Source organism: Bubalus bubalis, chromosome 6, assembly GCF_019923935.1.
Source record: "Bubalus bubalis isolate 160015118507 breed Murrah chromosome 6, NDDB_SH_1, whole genome shotgun sequence".
In the NCBI taxonomy this organism is placed as follows: Eukaryota; Metazoa; Chordata; class Mammalia; order Artiodactyla; family Bovidae; genus Bubalus; species Bubalus bubalis.
Window position 1 is genome coordinate 48912267 of NC_059162.1, and position 24495 is coordinate 48936761.

At 45.3% G+C, this 24495-nt stretch overlaps 1 long non-coding RNA gene across 1 annotated transcript; it reads left to right on the top strand.

Moving 5' to 3' along the window:
- Nucleotides 1-784: 784 nt before the first annotated feature.
- On the top strand, nt 785-22682 carry LOC112585619. Its single transcript, XR_006551794.1, has 2 exons — nt 785-2313; nt 22648-22682. It is a non-coding gene; the product is annotated as an uncharacterized LOC112585619 (long non-coding RNA).
- The last annotated feature ends 1813 nt before the right edge of the window (nt 22683-24495 follow it).

Below are 24495 nucleotides of genomic sequence, written 5' to 3' on the forward strand. Positions count from 1 at the left end.
TGCAGCCTCCTAGCTGTCTGATGTGTTGGCCTTGCTTTTCCTCAAGTCTCAATCTACAGGCAGAGTCATCTTGTTGAAAGCACATCAGAACACGGCATGCCTCCCCTCAAAGTCTTCTGATGAATTCCGTGGCACTCAGGGTTCACACCACTATGTACAATGGCTTAAGGCCCTATGCAACCTGGCCCCGCTACCCTGAGCCCCACTGCCGTCTCCCTCAGTGACCCTGCTCTCAGCACATGGGATCCCTCACTATTCCTGGGACTCACCAAGAATACTCTTTGCCTCAGGCCTTTGAACCTGGTGCTCTTCCCCATGGGTTTCTTAGTAGGCATCTTCCTCACCTCCTTCAGGTCTTTACTCAGCTACCCCTTCTTTGTGAAGCCTTCCTGCTCACCCCATTTAAAATGACACCCCATTCTTTCTTTCCCTTCTTTATTTCTTCATCAGCTCCTACCACTATTAATCATACTATAAATGTTACTTATTTATCATATTTTATGTCTGTGTCCCTCATTAGAATGTAAGCTCCTTAAAGCAGAAATTTTCTCTATTTTATTTTCTACTGCGTCCAAGAAACTGGAATGGTTCCTGGCACATAGTAGATACTGAAATAATATTTGTTAAATAAACGAATGAACTGTAGAAGACCAAGAAGACCAATGGGATGAGTACGTAAGACCTAGGAACAGACATGCCCTTGGAATTTGAGCTTTGACACTAGTCATTGTGACCTTGGGTTGGTTATTTAACATCTCTGAGCCTTCATTTCTCATCTATGAAATGGAGACATTAATAGTACCTCCCATAAAAGATCATTGTGAGGAGGTGTCCAGTCAAGAAATATTTATGGGCCCACTCCTGTGTGCCAGGAGCTGTATTTAAATAAGGATTAGATGAGAGAATTTATAGAAGAGTTGACATGGTGTGTCCCATATTGCAACCCCCCCGACACTGGCAGGGGAAAGAGTGTTAGGCAGTCAGGAGGCAGGGCTGATCTGGGAGTGAGTGTACCGGCCCAGGGGGAGTGAGCAGACTGTGCGTGAGGGGCGGGGACTGTGCTGACCTTGCTGAATTCACAGGGCTGAACCCGTGAGGGGGAGCCAGGAAGCAGGCTGGACTTTAAAGTCTGGAATGGAAGGGGAATTCTGGTGTCATCATCAGTGTCCCAGTGCCAGAATCCAAAGCTGCAGACACAGGCGCTCCCTAAAGTGACGAGTCATTCCGCCCGGGAGAAATGACACCGGGGGGGGCCCCCCTGTTGAGAACCACGGGCCATGAGAAGAACACTGTGACTTGTCAGGGTCCCACTGACTTCAAACGGGATTAGGGTTGGAGGCCCAAGTCCCCTGCCTCACTATCTGAAAATCCCATGAAAGAGCCGGAGCCTCGTTCTGGGCAGCAGTGGACAATGGCTCTTTGCCACCAGCCAGTGAAGAGTAAGTGAGAGCAATGATGAGGGCAGAGGTCTGAGGGGTCTGTGCCTGTGGGGGTCTCAGATGGCATGGAGAGGAGGGTCAAGGCTGGGAGGTCACAGTCAGGCAAGATGAGCACGTGGAGGACTGGGGGCCCATTCCCTCCGGACCCAGCCGGGCCTTGACCCTGGCTGCCCTGGGCTGAGCCTTGCTCTGGTCTTCCTGGTGGATTATTCTGGAGGACTTCCCAGGGAAGTTTGGAAGAAGCCCCTCCCCTGCCTTCATGCCCCAGGATGAGGGAGCCCAGGATAGCAGTTTTTTCAATCACATGAGCCTCTCAGGCAGGCTGGCTCCTTTGGTGCCCAGGAGGCTGTGCCACAGTGCCCACAGCATGAAGCAGGGGACCCCAACGTGCTGTGGGAGGACTGGGCTGAGAAGCAAATCCTGAGATATAGCTTCTAGCTTTCCACCCATGTAAGTTAGAAACCACAGCTGCAAGCTCAGTGCACTCCTTCCTCCAGCTCTCAGTAGTGTGTGTTACATAAGAGGCAGCTGCAACTCAACAAATCATTACAAAACGAATCCTATGTAACCACCACCTGGGATTCCCAGGTGGCTCAGTGGTAAAGAATCCACCTGCCAATGCTTGAGACGCAGGAGATGTGGGTTTGATCCCTGGTCAGGAAGATCCCCTGAAGAAGGAAATGGCAACCCACTCCAGTATTCTTGCCTGGTAAATCCCATGGACAGACAAGCCTGGTGGGCTAATGTGCATAGGGTTGCAAAGAGTCAGACACGACTGATGGACTGAGCATGCATGCAACCACCACCTAAGCCATGAGGGGACCTTGGCCAACTCCCCTTCATCCCTCTCTGATATCTCTTTCCTCCCCTAAAGGTAAGTACTATGCTTACTTCTGAAACAATCATTCCCACATGTTTTTGTTTGTTTTTTTACAAGGCAGCATAGTGCAGTGGTAAGAACATGGATTCTGAGGACAGAAGGTGTGCATTCACTTCTTGGTTCCTCTACTCACTTTCTGCATATCTCTCTGTGCTCACTTTCTTTAAATGTGTTGTGAAGATTATGACAGAATGAAGGCCGATGAGGCTGTTTAAAAGATTGACTCTGAGTTGATATGTGTGTGGTGCTTGCGACGGTGCCTTGGGTAGTATGGGTGCTCTTTTTAGCATGCATGCTAAGTTGCTCAGTCGTGTCTGACTCTTTGTGACCCCATGGACTGTTAGCCCACAGGCTCCTCTGTCCATGGGATTTTCCAGGCAAGAATACTGGAGTGGACTGCCATTTCCTTCTCCAGGGGATCTTCCTGACCCAGAGATTAATCCCACGTCTCCTGCATTGGCAGGTGGGTTCTTTACCACTAGGGGCACCTGGGAAGCCCTGCTCTTTGTAGTGTATCACCTAAATATTCACCCCTTAGCAAATACGGTCTAGTTTGCTAGTTTTTTCTTAAACTGTGTGCTAATGAAGCATACTCTAAAACCAACCAATAAATAAACCAAATAGATAAGTACAAACCCTATATAATGAAAGCAGCAATGATGGTGGAAGGGAGAAAGGATATGCTAGTGGCTGAAGTTCTGGAAATAGGAGGAAGGGCTGGGGCATGAGGATAAGAGCACACAGAGGTGGCATAAACAGATCTTGGGGATTTATTTATATACTCAGCAGAGGGGTGTAACTGAGTGTGTTCTCTAGTCTACGCTCATACTGCTCGTTGCAAGACAGGCCAGTAAGTCCAGTTGTTGGGGCAAGGAATAGTGGCTTTATTCAGAAAGTCAGCAAACAGAAGATGGTGGATTAGTGTCCCAAAGAACCTTCTTATCGAAGTTAGAATTCAGGTTTCTTTTATACTAAGAGTGGAGGGGGTGTGGTTGGTTGCTACAAACTTCTTGGCATGGAAATCCTTTGTTCTTGCTGCTGTTTACATAGGTCAGATCACAATATTCCTGTAAACCTCCAACAAGACAAATGTTATTCTCTGTTCTGTCACTTTTAATTTCTGTATGAATGGTTATACCATTCATATATTATATTATTTCTGAATGAAGTGTTATACCTTTGAAGGTTAGATCCTTGAGAACCGGCTATCCTATATATTTCAGGCTGTAGGCAACATTCTGTACTTGTAGCAAAAGCAACAGAATGCAAAGGCTAAAGTAAAAGGAGCAGATCCAATATGGAGTCACACGTGTTCTTCCCTATTACAAGAGAACACAGCCTGGATTCAAGGAGTGGGAGGGGCTCTGGGGAGTGAGGCAACCTGTCCTTCCTCTCCCACCACCAGCACCCGGCGTGGTCCTCGTGGGCTTACCCTGCCTCCTTCACAGTGCATTCTGCCTCTGATTGCTCAACTTCACACTTCTCTCCCAGTTTCAGGGCCTGGGCGCAGGTCTCTGCCCTGATGTTTCAGTTTTGGTGCAACCTGGACAGTGCTGTAAGGCACATGGACTCCTGTGTTTGGAAGGGAACAGTCCTATGCTTGGGGAACAAGAAGCTCCACTCCCAACTTCACTCTGGGTAGAGATGAATTGAAAATGTATTTGTTCAGTGAACTTGTGCTATATACATAGAAGTAGCAAATACTTCGTTGAAATGATACGGTCTTCTTGGCTTTCTCTGGATCTGCCCACTCAATCTTCACGCTTTGCCTGAGCTCTACTTCTCCCACAGATTCTGTTTTGTAGAAGTAGACACAGAGGCAGGGTAACTCGCCCCAGCTCATATGGCTAATAAGTGCAGAGGGGCTGGCCATGGCTGTGCTCATGACCAGTCACAGCCCTGTTCGAGAATCTTGGTGTTGCTCCTTCAGCTCTGTGGACACACTGCTGAGCCTCCATGGGGTTCAGTTTCCCTGCTTGTGAGGAACAAGACTGTGGGCCCCAGTGCTCACACTGCCTGATTCACCATACATCACCAAGGCCTCCCACGGATGCAGACCAGCCTCGGGTACCTGGAGACTCCATGAGAAGTAATATCATGGTCTCTGGCCCCCTCGGGGAACTTCTAATGTATTTGGGGGCACAACTGATGATACAAGATGGTGAATAATTAATTTCTCAAAGTGTGATTCAGACCAGAGTATAAGAAAGGGCTCTGGGAGGGCAGCTGAATGAGTCTTGACTAGTGGAAAAATAGATCATGTTAAAGCAAGAGCAAATCCTCCCTAATCAGTGCTAAAAATTACTTTTCTGTGAGGCAAGGGTCAGACACACTTGTCTGGCAGACAAATCATTGCCATCTGGTTCCCAGTCTGCCCAACTGGCCCCAGCCCCAGCGCAGCTGGTGGATGCGCCTCATTTCAACGAAAGCATCAGCACTTAGAGGGTGTGTTTTCTCTTCCTCCGCATTATATGCTTCCTTATGTTGAAATATTTCTCCGCGGGGCTATGCATGAGATGAAGAGGATGTATGGTGAGAATGCAGAGCCCCAGAAATAGAAGGCTAGTTGGGATTGTGCAAAAGTCACTGAATGAGCCCGGTGACAGAGACGCCACGCACCCTGAGGTTGGTTTCTTCAGCCATTTACGTAGACGTGAGAAACGTGGTTTGACTGAACTGGGAATGGAAATCCTGGAGACAGTATTTTAAAGTGTTGAGCTTGAGTTCACTAAGTGGGCTGGAGAACAAGTCTTCAGTTTGTTTTGACGCATACGGCGGCATCCATCCAGGGGTCCTTGGTCGTCCAGCGGGCCGCTCCCTCTGTGGGTTTCCCTAGGGTTCTGGGCCGCCTCTGCTGCTCATCCTGCCGCTGCGAGGGTGATTCCAGGACGTCAGTGCTCACTGACAGGCTGCAGCCTCATAGCTTTATTTTTTAACTTTTCATTTAAATTTAAAAAATTTTACATTTTTATTGAAGTGTAGTTGATGTTAGTTTCAGGTGTACAGCACATTTTGTTGCTGTTTTTGTTGCTCAGTTGTGTCTGACTCTTCGCGACCCCATGGACTGTATGTAGCCTGCCAGGCTCCCCTCCCCATGGGATTTTCCAGGCAAGAACAGTGGAGTGGGTTGGCATTTCCTTCTCCAGGCAATCTTCCCCACCCAGGGAAAGAATCCTGGTCTCCTGCATTGCAGGCAGATTCTTTTCTGACTGAGCCACCAGGGAGGACCTATTGTATATTATATACAGTTTCAGATTCTTTTCCCTTATAGGTTATTACAAAATATTGAGAATAGTTCCCTAAGCTATACAATAGATCCTTGTTGGTTATCTGTTTTGTATATGTGAAGGGAAAGTCACTCAGTTGTGTCCGACTCTTTGCAACCCCATGGACTGTAGCCCACCAGGCTCTTCTGTTCATGGGATTTTCCAGGCAAGAACACTGTAGTGGGCTGCCATTTCCTTCCCCAAGGGATCTTCCTGATCCGAGAATTGAACCTGGGTCTCCAACTTGGAGGCAGATTCTTTACTGTCTGAACCACCAATAGTGATGTGTATATTTTAATCCCAGTTTTGGAGTTCCAGCTGAGAGTTGGCCATGGGCTGTGGACTCTCATATGTGGTTGCCTTCTGGGTATCTTCATTCCGCATCCCACAGGAACTTCTTCTCGACTAAACTCCTCCCACACTTGCTTCTTCCCATCTGCCATCTAGCTCAGTGAACGGCACCATCACTAACCCTCACCATCCCCCATGTGCAGATAGTCACCAGTTCCCGCCTCTGCAACATCTTTCCACTCCATGGATGAGCCTCAGTTCAGGCCTGCATCTCCATCCTACAGCAGCTCTGCCTTCTTGCCTTCCAGTTTGCTCTCCTTGAACCCACCCTCCACATAGCAGTTAAAGCACTTTCACAGCATGAATAGGAGGCACAACCCCTCTACCCCTCTACTGAAGATCCTCAAAGCCTGCCAGTTGCTTTGGGGATTTAGCCTAAACTCATTCAGTGTAAAGCACCATTCCTAAGTTGAGCTTGGTGTATTATTCCAGTGGTCTGGGACTTGGTTCTTGTGGGAGCCTCACTCCAGGCCTGTGCATTCTCTGATAGACATAGGGGATGGAAGAGGGGAAGTTGTTAAATGAAAATTGCTCTCTCTCCCAACAACCCCACTCTACCATATTTCTGAATTCAAAACATCCCAGAAGAGTCCAAGATGCCATTTCTAATGATATTACATTTGAGTAACCCACTGACAAATCAATAAGAAAATAACATGTGTGGGAAAAGAATTTGAAAAAGAATATATATATACATATATATATATATAAGCTTACCAGGTGGAGCTAGTGGTAAAGAATCAGCCTGCCAATGCAGGAGATAAAAGAGAGGTGGGTTCAATCCCTAGCTTGGGAAGATCCCTGGGAGGAGGGCATGACAACCCACTTAAGTATTCTTGCCTAGCGAATCCCATGGGCAGAGGATTCTGGCAGGCTACAGTCCATAGGGTCACAAAGAGTCAGACATGACTGAAGCCACTTACACACACATGAACATACATAAACACACACACACACACAGCCCTTTGCTGTACACTTGAAACTAACACAGCATTGTAAATCAACTGTACTTCAATTAAAAAAAAATACTTTACTGAAAAAAAAAAAGAAACGAAGAAAGAAAAATACAAACAGCTTAAGCCAATCATGGTAGACAACCAGGATAACCAGGGAAGAGAGCTGGAGACTTTACTGCTGTTCCAGACCAGAGCCAACCCTCTCCTGCTGGGCCCTCACTGAACCTTGCCTGTAACTCTCTTATGACATTTCATGTGATGCGGCATCTATTTATTTATTTGTTATTTGGTTTATCTCTTACTTTAAACAATCAGCACCTTGCGTTCAGGGAAGGTGCCTCTGCGTGCATCTTCCATATCCTATGTGAAGTACATATCTTCTATGCCTAGAGCTGAGGAGGATCTCAGTATATGAAAGGCCAATTATTTAATCATAATATTATATCTTTTCCTCAGTAACCGGGAACTTTCATTAAAATAGCTTTCTAAAAATATCTCCCTATATTAGAAAGATTATATCCCTAATAAGTAACCTGTACTTAGAAATCAGTAATAAAAAGAGAAATTCCCTAAGAGAAAAGTTGACCAAAGACAATAGATAATTTAGAAAACAATTTACAAAAGAAACAATACCAATGGCCATGAAACATATGGCAGAGCTTGACCTCCATGTAAACAATGAAAGTTACTGTTTCTAGGAGGTGGGAAAAACAGGAACTCTCTTGCACTGTTGGTGGGAGTATAAATTTATAGAACCCTTCCTGAAAGCAATTCAGTGCAGTTCAGTTCAGTCATTCAGTCATGTCCGACACTTTGCGACCCCATGAATCACAGCACGCCAGGCCTCCCTGCCCATCACCAACTCCCAGAGTTCACTCAAACTCACATCCATCGAGTTGGTGATGCCATCCAGCCATCTCATCCTCTGTCGTCCCTTTCTCCTCCTGCCCCCAATCCCTCCCAGCATCAGGGTCTTTTCCAATGAGTCGACTCTTCACATGAGGTGGCCAAAGTATTGGAGTTTCAGCCTCAGCATCAGTCCTTCCAATGAACACCCAGGACTGGTCTCCTTTAGGATGGACTGGTTGGATCTCCTTGCAGTCCAAGGGACTCTCAAGCGTCTTCTCCAACACCACAGTTCAAAAGCATCATTTCTTCAGTGCTCAGCTTTCTTCAGAGTCCAACTCTCACATCCATACATGACCACTGGAAAAACCATAGCCTTGACTAGATGGACCTTTGTGGGCAAAGTAATATCTCTGCTTTTGAATATGCTATCTAGGTTGGTCATAACTTTCCTTCCAAGGAGTAAACATCTTTTAATTTCATGGCTGCAATCACCATCTGCAGCGATTTTGGAGCCCCCAAAAATAAAGTCTGACACTGTTTCCACTGTTTCACCCTCTATTTCCCATGAAGTGAAGAGATCAGATGCCATGATCTTAGCTTTCTGAATGTTGAGCTTTAAGCCAACTTTTATACTCTCCTCTTTCACTTTCATCAAGAGGCTTTTTAGTTCCTCTTCACTTTCTGCCGTAAGGGTGGTGTCATCTGCATCTCTGAGGTTATTGATATTTCTCCCAGCAATCTTGATTCCAGCTTGTGCTTCTTCCAGTCCAGCATTTCTCATGATGTACTCTGAAAGCAATTAAGCAATAGAAATTCAAAATTTCGAATTTACAGGATCTTTGACCCAATAGTCCAAGGACTCTATCCTCTAGGAATAACTGGATAAGAGTACAAAGTTTATGTGCAAGAATATTAATTGCACCATTAATAATAAAACAGTTGAAAATGAAAATAAGTCAATCTTTTGTCATAGTGATTTGGTTAAATAAATTATGGTAACAGCCATATAATGGAATATTATGCAATTGTTAGAAGAGAAGCAATCTCTATATCTTTGCATTTCTATTGTTGTTGTTCAGTTGCTAGGTCGTGTCCAATTCTTTTTGACCCCGTGGATTGCAGTATGCCAGGCTTCTCTGCCCTTCACTGTCTCCTGGAATTTGCTCAAACTCATGTCCATTAAGTCAGTGATGCCATCCAACAGTCTCATCCTTTATTGCCCCCTTCTCCTGCCCTCAGTCTTTCCCAGCATCAAGGTCTTTTCCAATAAGTAAGCTCTTCACTTCAGGTGGCCAAAGTGCTGGAGCTTCAGCTTCAGTTTCATCCTTCCAATGAATATTCAGGGTTGGTTTCCTTTAGGATTAACTAGTTTGATCTCCTTGCTGTTCAAGGGACTCTCAAGAGTCTTCTCCAGCACCAAGGTTCGAAAGCTTTGATTCTTTGGCATTCAGCCTTCTTTATGGTGCAACTCTCACATCCCTACATGATATTTTTATTAATATAAGGAAAAAATGCCTGCAATATATCAAGTAAGAGAGACAGATTATAAAGCTTTTTATCCATCTACCTACCCACCCTTCCTTTCATTCAGCAAGAAAATAATAAGAGAGTATTATGAAACCATTAACAGTGATTATCACTGGATCAAGTTAGACTTTTTAGTGACTTTCATACTTTATTTTGATCTTGAGCCACTATAGCTCAGTTGGTAAAGAATCTGCCTGCAATGCAGAAGACCCGGATTTGATCTCTGGGTCAGGAAAATCCCCTGAAGAAGGGAATGGCTACTCACTCCAGTGTTCTTGCCTGGAAAACTCCAGGGACAAGGAGCCCAGTGGGCTACAGTCCATGGGGTCACAACAGTCAGACACAATTGAGTGACTAACACTTTTACTTTTTCATATTTTATTTCATATTTTGAAAAATTTACAATGAACAGTGTGATGTATTATTCTTGTAATAGCAAAAACAATAAATTTGCCAAAATGGGGGAAAGTTTTTCATCCTGTTGATTAAAAGAGCAATATGAGAGATTTATCTTTGCTGCCATTTGGGGAACATGTTGCAATGTGGGATAATTTCTCATCATGAGGCATCTTGGCTTGGTAGATTAGCCCCTGGTGGCAAAACTTCACGCATATGGAATTTGTCCTGCATTTTTGACTCCAGCTTTCCCTAAGTCCCAAGAAATACAAGATAACGTTTTCATAGTCCATTCCTACACCAACAAAGGGGAACAAATTACATTTAATTTCCAACTATTGATGAATAAGAATTGTGTGGGTAAATACAACATATAAATAATAAACATCTTATCCATGCATTTTATCTCTTCTACCTACTCTCCTCTCAATCATTCTTTTGTACTCACTATCAAGACAAAAGGAACTGATTTCCAATTTCTCTTTTGTGCCCCATGTGCTCTTGGCCAGACTTATTTTTAGAGAACTCTTGCCAATTCCTATTGACCACTAATTTCTTTTCTATCCAATCACAAAAGGTTAACTAATACAACTGTACATTTTTCCTTGGCATTGATGGCATGCTCATCTAAATATGTCTCCTGAAAATTCAACCTTCTCCCTTCTTAAAAAGCTATAAGTGCTTTGCCCTTCGGTCCACAATATTGATGTCTTTATGTTGATAAGACTTGATAAACTGGAAGTGGCATCTCTGGATGCCCTGGTAAGATGATATACGTGTTCTAGAGTGTTGGAAATAAACCTTACAGAGATTCCAGGGGTCAGCTATATGGTAACGTTTTTAGGCTCCAGTATTCTGAACTATGCTGAACATTCTCTCCAAAGCAAAGGATCAGTTAATACATCTGCACCTCTTTACAACCATGAAGCAGGCACAGATCTTGGGAAGTCCTTCAGGTACTGGAAGCAGTATATATTGCACTTGTGACAACAGCTTCAATCCATTTATCAGAGGACTTTCACATGACCGGCAATTTTGATTTGGTCCCAGAGAAAGACGGGGCTCTGCAGCAGGTCTAAGCTGCAGTATAAGGTGTCCTGCCTCCGGGGCCACGTGAACTGGAAAACCCCACAGTGCTGGAGGTACCTGCAGTAAAGGAGAGCACTGTGCGATGTCTCTGACAAGCTGCATTAGAGGAGATGCAGTGCAGATACCTACGTTCTAGAGCAAGGACATGCTATCTGTTGCAAGAAATAATGCACTTTTTAAACAGAAGCCCTTGGCAGGGTACTAAACCTGGGAAGAGACTGAACATCTTGCCAGAAGTCCTCAAATACATGTGAATCCAGAACTACCCTTCAGAGACTGAGGGCTGTCATTCACACAAGTCATAAGGCTGGAGAGGCCCAGCATAATTCATCCTACAGAGGTCATGATGCAGCTAGGAGTGGGCCTGAGCAGGTCCAGGTCCAGAGGGCATGAATACTCTGACCAAGTTGAACAGACTCACATATCAGCTGCTGCTACTGCTGCTAAGTTGCTTCAGTCGTGTCCGACTCTGTGCAACCCCATAGACAGCAAGCCCAGGCTCCTCTCTCCACAGGATTCTCTAGGCAAGAATATTGGAGTGGGTTGCCATTTCCTTCTCTACTTGTGTTGAACTGACACTTCCCTATAACCTCATACCAATGGTCAGGAGTTTCCTGTGACCAGTTGGCCAAGGAGGGGAAAAAAATCCAGCCCTGACTCATGGAGAGCTGACTGGATCCGTTGGTGTGAGCTAAAAACAGACTGTGCTGCATCACAATTCCACTCAGGAGAGTCTGAAGAGAGTAGGAGGGCAGGAGAAGATCCTCCCCGTGGGCAGAGCTGCAGGCACTGTAGCAGTCATCCTGTTTGTGAAGACAGAGACGTGGCTTTAATCCTGAGCTGCGGCAGGTGGTTTGGCTGCTGGGTCAAGGGTCTGGATGCAATAAGACTGGAAGATTGGGGATGAGGTGATGTGGGGGAAGAGCACACAAAGGTGTCCCAAAGTGTAGGGATTATTATATCATATATGAATGCCCACCAGAAAGACTCTACTATAGAATCAGAGACTCAGCAACCAGCTGGACAGGATGACGTGACCTGCTCTCAGCCTTCCCAGTGCTGGTACAGTGGGCCTGTGAATGGAGCCACCAAGGTTACAGATGTAAAAGATATGAGAACAGTGAACAGATGCAGCGTAGCAGAGTAAATGACCCTGATCATCATGAGGAGGTAGGGTTGCTGCTGCATCCTGGGGATAAGGAGGAATAGTTTGGAAATTCGGGGATTTATTGGAGGGAATACCTTGGTGCCAGGTTTTAGCTGAAGATGGGTGATACCTGATGAGAGCATGGCAACCAAGGGTTCAGATCCTTCACGGATTAAAGTTTGTGTCATTTCAGCAAACAAGCCACCTAGACTGGTAGAACTGCTGGTGGAGAGAGAGGGAAATGGTGGAGGAAGAAGTTGAAGGTCAATTCCAGCCAAGGGACCAGCTGCAGTGGTGGGTGGGAGCTGCTTTTCTTTTAATGGCCCCATACCAGCCAACCTCTTTGGAAGATTGCCACCTGGTCACTACACTGCCTGCCCAGAAGTGCCTGGGAGTTTCCATTTCTTCAGGGCCCCCTTTAGCCAGGGCTGACAGTTTATGAGCACAAAGTCCAGCTCCTGGCTTTGATGGGGACCAGTTTATAAGTTGTATCTCATGAGACTTCGCCTGAAATCTCACAACCTAGGGTCCCTACCTTTCCAGGCCTGATTCCCTCACTCTCCTATCAGTTTCTTCCAGGGCCTGTCTTGCTAAGCCACCAGCCCTGGAATCTTCCTCTCAGAGTCTGCTCTGGGTAGTCTCCCACCCCTTATGTAGATAAACGGAGGTAATAATAGGTGGCATTTGGCTTCTGCACAGCACTGTGGTGAGAGCTCTTACATTACAGGGTCCACTGAATTCTCCAGAACCCCATCATGTGCTGAATAAACTCTCAGCAGCAGAGCTTAGGGCTGAAGGGCACAGATCCTGGAGCCCCACTGTGCTGTGCAACGCATAATTGCTCAGTCGTGTCTGACTCTTTGTGACACTATGGATTGTAGCTCGCCAGGTTCCTCTGTCCGTGGGGATTCTCCAGGCAAGAATACTAAAGTGGGTTGCCATTTCCTTCTCCAGGGGCTCTTCCCAACTCAAGGATCGAACCCAGGTCTCCCACATTGCAGGCTGATTCTTTACCATCTAAGCCACCAGGGAAGCCCAAGAATACTGGAGTGGTTAGCCTATCCCTTTTCCAAGGAATCTTCCCAAACCAGGAATTGAACCAGATCTCCTGCATTGCAGGCAGATTCTTTACCAGCTGAGCTACTAGGGAAGCCCGGAGCCCCACTATCTGGGGTCAAATTCCAGTTCTGCCAGTGACTGGCTATGTGATCTTGGCAGGTTACTGCCCTCACCTATAAAATGGGGATAATAATAGGGTCTACATCACAGGCTATTTATGAAAATTTGATGAGTTTATGTAAAACATTGCTATGCTTTGTAGATATTTGCTAAATGAACAGGTACTTCACAGGTACAAGGGGCAGTCAAGACTTAGGAAGATTAATTAACTTGCTCAAATCCACCCAGCTAAAATGGTAAAGCCAAGACCTATAAGATTTCAAAAGTCAGTCTCTTAACTATGACACTACGCCACCTCTGGTCAGGCCTACTGCACCTTCGTTTGCTTTGTGCACGCATGCTAAGTTGCTTCAGTCATGGCCAACTCTTTGTGTCGGATTTAGTGTACTTCAAAAGGCCCACTATTCTCTGAGGGCGCTCCACCCATCCCTGGCTGGCTTTTGTTGGGAGACAACAGAAAGAGCCCGGGTCTCGCTGGGGCCACCATGGGGCTGAGGCCAGCTCTGCATCACTGTATATATTGTCTTGTCTTATAGGGGCTGTGGTGGTGGTAGTTTAGTCTCTGAGTCATATCTGACTCTTGCGACCCCCTGGACTGTACCCCGCTAGCCTCCTCTGGCCATAAGGTTTCCCAGGCAAGAATCTAGAGTGGGTTGACATGCCCTCCTCCAGGGGATCTTCCCAACTCAGAGATCGAACCTACATCTCCTACATTAGCAGGTGGATTCTTTACCACTGAGCCCCCTGGGAAGCCCACTTGAAGGGGCTGCTGTGTGTTAATTCTCAAGGGGATTTCTCCACAGACCTACATCTTCTTTATTTCATTGCTACCCCCTGCCCCCACCTGACTTCCCCCAAAAGCAGAGACTTTCCTCCACTACTGAAGTGAAAGCTTATGAGGACTGTTTTTTAAACTCAAAAATCTTTTTCTCTGTTTCCTCGATTGCCAAGGTTAATGAGCTAATAATTTAAAACATACGGAAACATGTAAGAGGGAAGATTAAGAAAATTCTCACTTGTCCCCTACATGGCTTCCAGAGGCTGTTTCACCCACCCAGGCCTTGACTCACTGGGGCCATCACAGCCTGCTCTTGGACTTCAGGATGACACACCTGGCAGGCATGGCAAATGTCCTTATAAGGCAGCTGCTGGGCCCCCCAGAGGCTTCCCTGGCCTGCATTTCACTTGGGAGATGAAGCAATGTCCTTGAATGGGAAGGGCGGGGGATGCCTGCTCTCAATTCTCTGTAGCCCCACTCAGACGGCCCTACTTCCTCTTCTCATGGTTCAAATATGAGAAATCTCATTACAGGAGAACCTTAAGAAGGAAGCCATTTATTTCCAGGCTATTCAGTGAGCACAATTTATTGGTAATCTCATGGGGTCACTATTTATAGGAAAGGTAAGACCCAGATGTGGAGCTGAGCTTCCAAGCTGTTGGGGATCCAATATAGTTTCATTATTTTTTTCTTTTGAGGCCCTCAAGGTCCATGCAGGGCTCAGGACTTAAGAAAGGAGGTAACTTCTTTAGTTAGAAAAGGAAAGGAAAATTGAATATCTAATGTCATAGGTATGAAGCACAGGGTTTTACACGTATCACCTCATTTAATTCTCAAGGTGATCTGTGAAGTCAGTATTTGGGTATATAGTGGACTTTCCCTGAAATATCTGCTCTGATCTGTCTGGCTTCTCTCTAGAGCCCAGGATCAGCCAGTATGAGGCCCCTTGGGTTATTTATATTTTAACCTCAAAGGGTGTTTTCTGCTTTTCAACCTTAACATTACATAAGGCTCAGATTAGTTCCAAAGGCTTCCTCCCAGCTCAGATACCCAAATAAGCTGCCCCCACCAAAGGCAAGTGCTCGACTCCCCGGCTGCCCACAGACACCAGGAGCCCTGGAGCCCAGGAGACCTTGCGCACCTGCAACTCCACCTCTTTACCTTAGCCCATCGTGGGGGCGGTGGGGAGTCCGCAGTCCCTTCTAGGGCTTCATCTCTGGCTCCCAGTTTGCACCCCATGCCATCCCCTCCAGTTAGCCTGCTCCTATCTGAATTACAATCTCAGTCCTAATGCCTTTTCTTCAGGGAGGCCTCCTCTGACCTCCTCCTCACCTTAAAGGGCAGCCCCATCCTTGCATCCACTTTCCCTTGCCTTCTCTCCCTCTCAGCAGTACCTGTCTGGCTTGCCCTTGTGTATTTTCTGTCCATCTCTCCACCAGCATGATCACATCATTAAGTCAGGGATTCACATCAGTTTTGTTCACTCCATGTGCACAGTGTCTAGGAAAGACCTGACATGAAACAGTCACCCAAAACATTTGTTGAATGAATGGACTGTTCTGCATGGTCAGGAGAGAAGAATTTTGATTTTCCTGGTCTGAAAGGTAAGAGAAGAAGACCTTGAGATAAGAGGAGGAAGGGTTGGGGGAGGGAATGGGAGGAGAGACACAGAATGAACTGAGAAAAGAGACAGGATGTAGTCTGAGACTGTTCTCCTCTGCAGGTTACTCCAAAGTGTGGGAGCATACACAGGCTGCTAGAAGAGGGGCCTCTTCTAGCGTTCATGTGCATTGAGGGGCCATACAACATAAACTTTCAGAACATGGGCTTTACCACAGACTCAAAATTTGAGTCTGGGCTTCACCATTTACTAGTTGTAAGGCTTTAAGCGAGGAATGCACCTCAAGGCCTCAGTTAAATGGGAGTAACAATACTATTGCATCACAGAGCAGTTGGAAGCCATAAATGAGATACATGTGTTAAGCGCGTAGCACCAAGTCTGGCTCCTGGCAAGTGCGGAAGAGAAGACAGCTGCGCATGCGCCTGCCATCACAGCTATGATCCTCCTCATCACAAGATTACTCCGGTAATTGCGTCTTCAATTTTCACTGACTCTCAGTTGATTACCATTTTCCAAAAAGCAACAAGTGGTTTTGTTTTGTTCTTTTGCTGCCATCGGGGAGAGACTGGTGAATAGCTGGGGGTGTGCTGTGGGTGTTGAGAGGCCAGCGTTGCTATTCAGCCTATGAAGCGACTTGCCCCTCACGCAGCCCTGGGGATGAGTGTCTGCACTCGGCCGCCTTGAAGGTTTTGGGGAATATGGCCACAAGTGAGAACCCCAGGGTATCGCGGGCCCGTGAGCGCACTGAGCACACAGGACAGGGCACAGCCTGTCCAGCCGTGACGCGCGCTGGCTCTGCGATCCCCGCACCCCCAACCACTCAGTCTCGTGTTCTTCCTGTGGAAAGCAGGATGGTGTTTCCTGGTCTCTGCTTCTACCAGGTTTGGATGACCATGACACGAAAGAGGTTATGACGAAGAGCTTTGGCAATCCTAAACTGCTATATAAATCCCCGACCGTCATGATGTCATCAGCATTGTCTGCAGCGGGAGGGGCCCCGACTAGCTGGGGATCCCTGGCTCCGTGGACATCTCGGTGTCACCCACACCCTGTACCTCATAGACAAACGCCCTGTTCGCGGCGCCAGGATCAAATACCACTCAATGATGTGTCCCCGGCGGGGTTAGAATGACACCAGGCTCTCATTCCCAGGAGCGCCAGCACTGCACCCCCCAGTCAGGCTGGTGGGTGTCTGCCAGATGTGCGAAGGCAGGAAATTAGCACCAGCTCTGAATAAACATCTCTGCACTGGCGTAGGACTGGCCTCATGGAGGCCCACGGTCCCCCGCCCTGACGAGACAGCCGCGTTCCAGCCCTCCCCATCCCAGCCTCAGCGTTTCTGGGAAGCGCTCACTCTTAGGTGGCAGCACTGTCCAGGGCTCCACGATCCTCCTGAGGCAGACAGGCAGGGACAGGATATAGTGGTGCCCGTGGCCTCAGCCCGTAGGTCAGACACCTGGCCCAGCCCGCAAAACCAAGTCACCTCTGAGAAGCAGCTTTCCTTTCATTTGGCCAGAGCCAGCCCCCAGCTGCAGCAGGCAGGGTGCTTGCCTCAGGCCCTACATGCATTTATGAGATAAATGTTAACTGAGTGACTCCTGTGCACTCTGTACTAGGTGCTAGGAATGCACCAGTGAACAAAACCGACTTTGAATTTCCCTTCCCTCATGGAACTTCCATTCTAATGTGGGGACAATGGGGGACAGAAAAGAAAAGGTAAAGAACTAGATTACGAAGTGTGTTGTTTAGTGTGTCCAACTTTTTTGTGACCCTATGCACCATAGCCCACCAGACTCCTCTGTCCATGGAATTCTCCATGCAAGAATACTGGAGAGAGTTGTCATTTCCTTCTTCAGGGTGAAGTGTGTTCAGTTCAGTTCAGTCGCTCAGTCGTGTCCAACTCTTTGCGACCCCATGAATCGCAGCATGCCAGGCCTCCCTGTCCATCAACAACTCCCAGAGTTCACTCAGACTCATGTCCATCGAGTCAGTGATGCCATCCAGCCATCTCATCCTCTGTCGTCCCCTTCTCCTCCTGCCCCCAATCCCTCCCAGCATCAGAGTCTTTTCCAATGAGTCAACTCTTCGCATGAGGTGGCCAAAGTACTGGAGTTTCAGCTTCAGCATCATTCCCTCCAAAGAAATCCCAGGGCTGATCTCCTTCAGAATGGACTGGTTGGATCTCCTTCCAGTCCAAGGGACTCTTAAGAGTCTTCTCCAACACCACAGTTCAAAGGCATCAATTCTTCGGTGCTCAGCCTTCTTCACAGTCCAACTCTCACATCCATACATGTTAGCAGATGACAAATGATGTGGGAAGCTGACTGGGTGGGGAGGGTGAGGGTGAGTGCAGGGGGAGGGAGGAGCAGGTTCAATGGGGAGGTCCATTGAGAACGTGGTGCCTGAGACAACCCCAAGGCGGCGAGCACCTGGGAGGGAGCAGGGGAACATCCTGCAGGAGGGAACAGCCAGTGCACAAACCCTGAGGCCTGGCCACCGCCTGATGCGCTCGAGGAATTAGGAGACCAGTGGCTGGAGCAGCTGGGGGAAAGTAGTGAGTTGGGAAATGAGCAGGGTGAGGTGTGGAGAGCAATCCTGGCAGGTGACAGCAGGAGAAAGGGGGTTCAAAATCAGCTGGTGGCAAAGGCTGGCTCTGGTTTGGGGGTCCTAGGAGTCTATATAATGTGGGCATGCCTTAAGAAAAGCTATGAAATCACAAATATGAAATTAGGCACAGAGTTTTGGAACTGCAGGCGAGGATCCCTGGAGCTCAGTTTCCTTAACTTCCCAGTGGTGGAGCAGTGGAGCTGAGGCCTATGCTTGGGGTGGTCCTAGGTCCCTCCCTCCTTTCCTTTTCTCTTTTTCCTTCATTAATGAGAAAAGATCCCATTTAAAAGTAGCCAATGTACGTAGACCTTTCCCAATTAAAAAAATCATAATAATTTTTCTTAAAGTGCCAATTGTTATCTCGGTCTAGATGGAGACATTTGAGCAAGTTTGGATATGATATTGAAACTTTGGTAAATTTGTTTCAGTGGGATTAGTTGTAATGCAATCTTTTGCCTTTGGGAATAAATCAACCAAGAAGCATTTATAGCACAGTTGCCATATTCAGAATGCAAGTCCTGGAGGCGTTTTCCGGTCTGGCTGTGAATTCAGCGCCTGTGTCTGCGGAGAGAGTGCTTGATGGTGCCATGGCATTGCTTCTCGGGCCCTGCACTTGATTACTTCTCTGCTTATTTAATATGCTTTCCCTAGGGACATCCCTGATGGCTCAAGTGGTAAAGAATCTGCCTCCAATGCAGGAGAAAGATCCCCTGGAGAAGGGCCTGGCAATCCACTCCAGTATTCTTGCCTGGAGAATCCCATGGATAGAGGAGTCTGGTGGGCTACAGTCCACGGGGTCACAAAGAGTTGGACACGACTGAAGCGACTGAGCACACAGAGAGACAGACTCTCACACGCACACTCAAGATATCAACCACCCTCTGTCAAGCTTCAGTGGCAAATCAGTCTCCAGTCTGACTTTCCGCTACCTCCTGGGTAGTTTTCCAGGAGGCAGAGAGCTGTGGTCACACTCCCTGATACCCCTTCTCCACACGGTTGATGGGGGTGGCCTGCCTGAAACACGCATACCTAACCACAGCTCTGTTCTAAGCAGCAGTCTGTACTAGTTGCCGTCCTCCACACCAGAGGTTCAAACATGGAAATGTAACTCATTTTTCAACTAAAATATTGCACTGAACACCCATAGAAGAAATAGATGGAAAGTTATTTTATTAGTAGACATGTACTTTACAGGCTATGTTTATAACATTTGCTTGTTATGAAGCCAGCCCCTCTGAATAATGAGGCTAATTTCAAAAGCACAAATATTTGAAAATTCACGGTCATGGATACACTTGCAGTTTATACTTTTTATTTATTTACTTATTTTAGTGTAGATGATTTACAATGTTTAATTTCAGGTGTAGAGCAAAGTGATTCATATATACATAGATATTCTATTTCAAATTCTTTTCTATTAAAATTATTATATATTTTATAATAAATATATATTATAAAAATATATTAAAATATATTAAAATAAATATAAATATTAAAGGTTTTATATATATTATATAAAATTATTATATATTCAGTATATAAAGTATACTGAATATACTTTCCTATGCTCTTCAGTAGATCCTTGTTGGTTATCTATTTTATATTTAGGGATCTGTTAATCCCTACCTCCTGATTTATCCTCCTCTCACCCCTTTCCCCTTTGGTAACAGTAAGTTTGTTTTTATGTCTGTGAGTCTATTTCTGTTTTATAAATAAGTTCATTTGTATCATTTTTTTAGATTCTGTATATAAATGATATCTTATGGTATTTTATCCTTATCTGACTTATTTCACTTACTATGATAATCTCTACCTCCAACCATGGTGCTGCAAAGGGTATAATTTCATTCTTTCTTAGGACAGACTAATATTCCATTGTAGGTGTGTGTATGTGTGTGTGTGTGTGTATAATATTCTTTATCCATTTATCTGTTGATGTACTCTTAGGTTGCTTTCATGTCTTGACTATTGTAAGTAGTGCTGCTATGAATACTGAGATGCATGTATCTTTTCAAATTAGAGTTTTTGGTTTTTTCTGGATATATGCCCAGGGGTGGGATTGCTGGATCATATGACAACTCTATTTTTAGTTTTTTGAGGAACCTCTGTACTGTTCTCTATAGTGGCTGCACCAATTTACATTCCCATGAATAGTGTAGGAAGGTTCCCTTTTCTCCACATTTATTATTTATAGACTCTTTGATGATGATGCACTTGCAGTTTTAAATCATCCTTGGCATCAGTTTATTCCTGTATTTTTTTCTATTGCCTAGTGTTGAGAAAGTTTGGTTCAAGATATAAGTAATAAAATTAGCAACATTTTTATGTTTTATTTTTACACAGCCTGCCTTGCCAACTTGGGATACTCTTAATTAAACAAATCTGAGATCTGGAATGCGCAGGAACAATTTTGATTCTAATATTGAATCATTAACAGTATCTGCTTTCATTGCTTATGTTAAACGTGAAAGTCCCATCAGAAGTAGCTCAAAGTCAGGAGAGGTGCACGTGCAGTGTTATCCTGACTCTACAGCTGACCATTATGCACAGGGAGTGAATGTAATCACTAGGTCTTGTCAGCCTGCATCTGGTTATTCAGTTTACTGAGGTTGTGCATTTGTGCAAATTGATGCAAGAGGACACACACTGGCCTGAATTTTAGGAGATCACCTGTACAGAGATACAGTCTTTCTAATCAATGACACTTGTATTAAATATTAAAAATCATGAACCAAACCATAAGAAAAGATCAATTCTCACTCTATCAAAGAGCATTTGCCCAGTGACATAAATTAATGCATTGGTGGTCTCCAATATGGTAGTATTTGATATAAAGCACGTGTGACTATGTTGATGTAAAATAACAGTTAATTTTTTATTATTTAAAGTACTTATTGTAATTTAATGATATAAAGTACTTACTGTACTTTTAATGATTTAAAGTTCTTTAAAGTACTTATTCGGAGAAGGCAATGGCACCCCACTCCAGTACTCTTGCCTGGAAAATTCCATGGACAGAGGAGCCTGCTAGGCTGCAGTCCATGGGGTCGCTAAGAGTCGGACATGACTGAACAACTTCACTTTCACTTTTCACTTTCATGCATTGGAGAAGGAAATGGCAACCCACTCCAGTGTTCTTGCCTGGAGAATCCCAGGGACGGGGGAACCTGGTGGGCTGCCGTCAATGGGGTCGCACAGAGTCGGACACGACTGAAGCGACTTAGCAGCAGCAGCAGCAGCAAAGTACTTATTGGACTTCCCTGTAGCTCAATGGTAAAGAATCTGCCTGCAGTGCAGGAGACCTGGGTTCGATCCCTGGGTTGGGAAGATCCCCTGGAAAAGGAAATGATAATCCACTACAGTATTCTTGCCTGAAGAATCCCATGGACAGAGGAGCCTGGGAGGCTATAGTCTGTGGGGTCACAAAGAGTCAGACATGACTGAGCAACTTACACTACCAAAGTATTTATTTTGAGTCGCTTTCTTTCAGTTCAGTTCAGTTCAGTTCAGTTGCTTGGTCATGTCTGACTCTTTGAGACCCCATGAATCGCAGCACGCCAGGCCTCCCTGTCCATCACCAACTCCCGGAGTTCACTCAGACTCACGTCCATCAAGTCAGTGATGCCATCCAGCCATCTCATCCTCTGTCGTCCCCTTCTCCTCCTGCCCCCAATCCCTCCCAGCATCAGAGTCTTTTCCAATGAGTTAACTCTTCGCATCAGGTGGCCAAAGTACTGGAGTTTCAGCTTTAGCATCATTCCTTCCAAAGAAATCCCAGGGCTGATCTTCTTCAGAATGGACTGGTTGGATCTCCTTGCAGTGCAAGGGACTCTCAAGAGTCCTCTCCAACACCACAGTTCAAAAGCATCAATTCTTTGGTGCTCAGCCTTCTTCACAGTCCAACTCTCACATCCATACATGACCACAGGAAAAACCATAGCCTTGACTAGAAGGACCTTTGTTGGCAAAGTAATGTCTCTGGTTTTGAATATGCTATCTAGGTTGGTCATAACTTTCCTTCCAAGGAGTAAGCGTCTTTTAATTTCATGGCTGCAGTCACCATCTGCAGTGATTTTGGAGCCCAAAAAAATAAAGTCTGACACTGTTTCCCCATCTATTTCCCATGAAGTGATGGGACCGGATGCCATGATCTTCGTTTTCTGAATGTTGAGCTTTAAGCCAACTTTTTCACTCTCCACTTTCACTTTCATCAAGAGGCTTTTGAGTTCCTCTTCACTTTCTGCCATAAGGGTGGTGTCATCTGCATATCTGAGGTTATTGATATTTCTCCTAGCAATCTTGATTCCAGCTTGTGCTTCCTCCAGCCCAGCGTTTCTCATGATGTACTCTGCATATAAGTTAAATAAGCAAGGTGACAATAAACAGCCTTGATGTACTCCTTTTCCTATTTGGAACCAGTTGCTTTCTTTAAAAAGTATTTTATTTTTAAAATAGGGAGCAGTCTCTCAGAGCTATCTGAGATGCTGCCTCCCAGGCTGCAGTCCTCATTTTGCCCCCAATAAAACTTAACTCACAACTCTCAAGTTGTACATGTTTTTTAGTCGACAGTTATGGCACAATGAAGTGACCCAGAATGGACTTCCTTCCTTCGCCTGGACTCCACGAGGAACTGGAGCTTTGGTACCAGCAATGGCCCCTTGTACCCATCAGCCTCTTCAGCAGTAGCCCCTTGCAGTGGCCCCGTACAGCCATCAGCCTCCTCAGCAGACTAACTTGGATGCCTCAGGCATGACCTGCAACCAAGACTGGAAAGAGACATAATTTAAGAAACTGTCTCCAACCTGGATGGATGGACCTTTCTGTCAGATACTGTTAACTGACTCATGCACAGTGAAAAGGAAGGGAAATTGACTCTTGAATTGACTCCCACTTCCAAAGGCCCCTAAGCTGGACTGGTCTATAGAGAGGCCTGCTGACCTCAAACTCACTTTAAAATGAGTCTCAAAGAGGAAGCTGCACTACACTAGGGTGAGTAAACGACAAGATCAGAAGTAGACCGCTTGCCCAAGATGCTGGACCTGATTCATATGATCATTTACAATGTTTTCTTGATTCCTTGTGCCTATCAATCAAATGTTTTCAATCATGGACATGATTCTACACTAGTTTAAATCTCAGTTTGTGGCCAATAACCTGTGTCTAGTAATTCTGGGTTACCTTGGTGGATTTCCCTTTTTCAGGACTCTGATTGGATACGCCCTAGGAAATTTATTTCAGATGAGAGTTCAGTCCTGTTCTGTCTGTTCATGATATTACTAGATGAAATCCTCTCATCTGGCCAATTAATAATACCTGCTCTTATCTTGACCATAGATTTAAGTTTTCTCTTAGGGTCATTCAAACTCAATCAGAGTGATGAGAGCTAAGTCTTAATCAAAAAACTAACCTCTCATCTATTAAAAGGAAAACTCCCACAATTATGGGATGGATCTATATGCTTAACACCAGACTATGATCATTTAAATTTAAAAGCTCCTCTATGTTGGGAACAATTAAATCATACTAAAAATGACCAACCTGGTAATATTATGAGACAAAGCTGGGTGCTTTATGAACTATGCCTATTATTACCCTTAGAGAGAGAAATTGGTATGGAACTCAGTGGATTTGTGGCACTAATTTATGGCCTTGATATCTACAGGGATGGATACAAAGGTGTAGCCTGGATTTCCATGAATTTAAGGTCATACACATTAACAAATTAGAGGTAACCCCAACCAATCTACCATTGGTATGATCCCAATTGGTCAAAGCTCTGTATTCTACTGGTGTGACCATTTAGCAGCTTTTTGTGTGTGTGTGTCTTCACTGAGGTTGGAGGATATAATTGGCCATATCGAAGCCTTAACAACTTTCATAAGCTTTAAATGGTAATAACTGGGCTATTAGCGTATTGAATTCTGAGATCTCTATGATGAGAAAGGCAGTGCTATACAACTGCAAGGTCCTTGACACCTTACAGCACCACAGGGAGATGGCTGCGCTGCAATCCAAAGTGAATGCTGCATTTTCATTCCTGATACATCCTTTAATGTAACACACTTGATGAACCACATGAAAAATCATATTTCTGCCTAAGTGACCCATTCCCTAGTCTTGACGATCTTTTAAAAAACTGGTTTGGTGTGGGAGGCTCATGGCTAAAATATTTACTTTTAATTCCACTAATGTCATTAACTATACTATTGTATTTTGCCTGTTTCACAAGATTATTGTTTCTTGTATTACCAAGTGTATGACTGAGCCTCCAATGAAAATAATGATGACTAGACTTGATATATATATGATCAATGATTGTAATAGTGTAACTCTAGATATGGGAAGATGCAACAAAAAGTAATACTTTCCTGGACCATGATTAGAAGACCATGTCTAGAAGTCCAGAGATC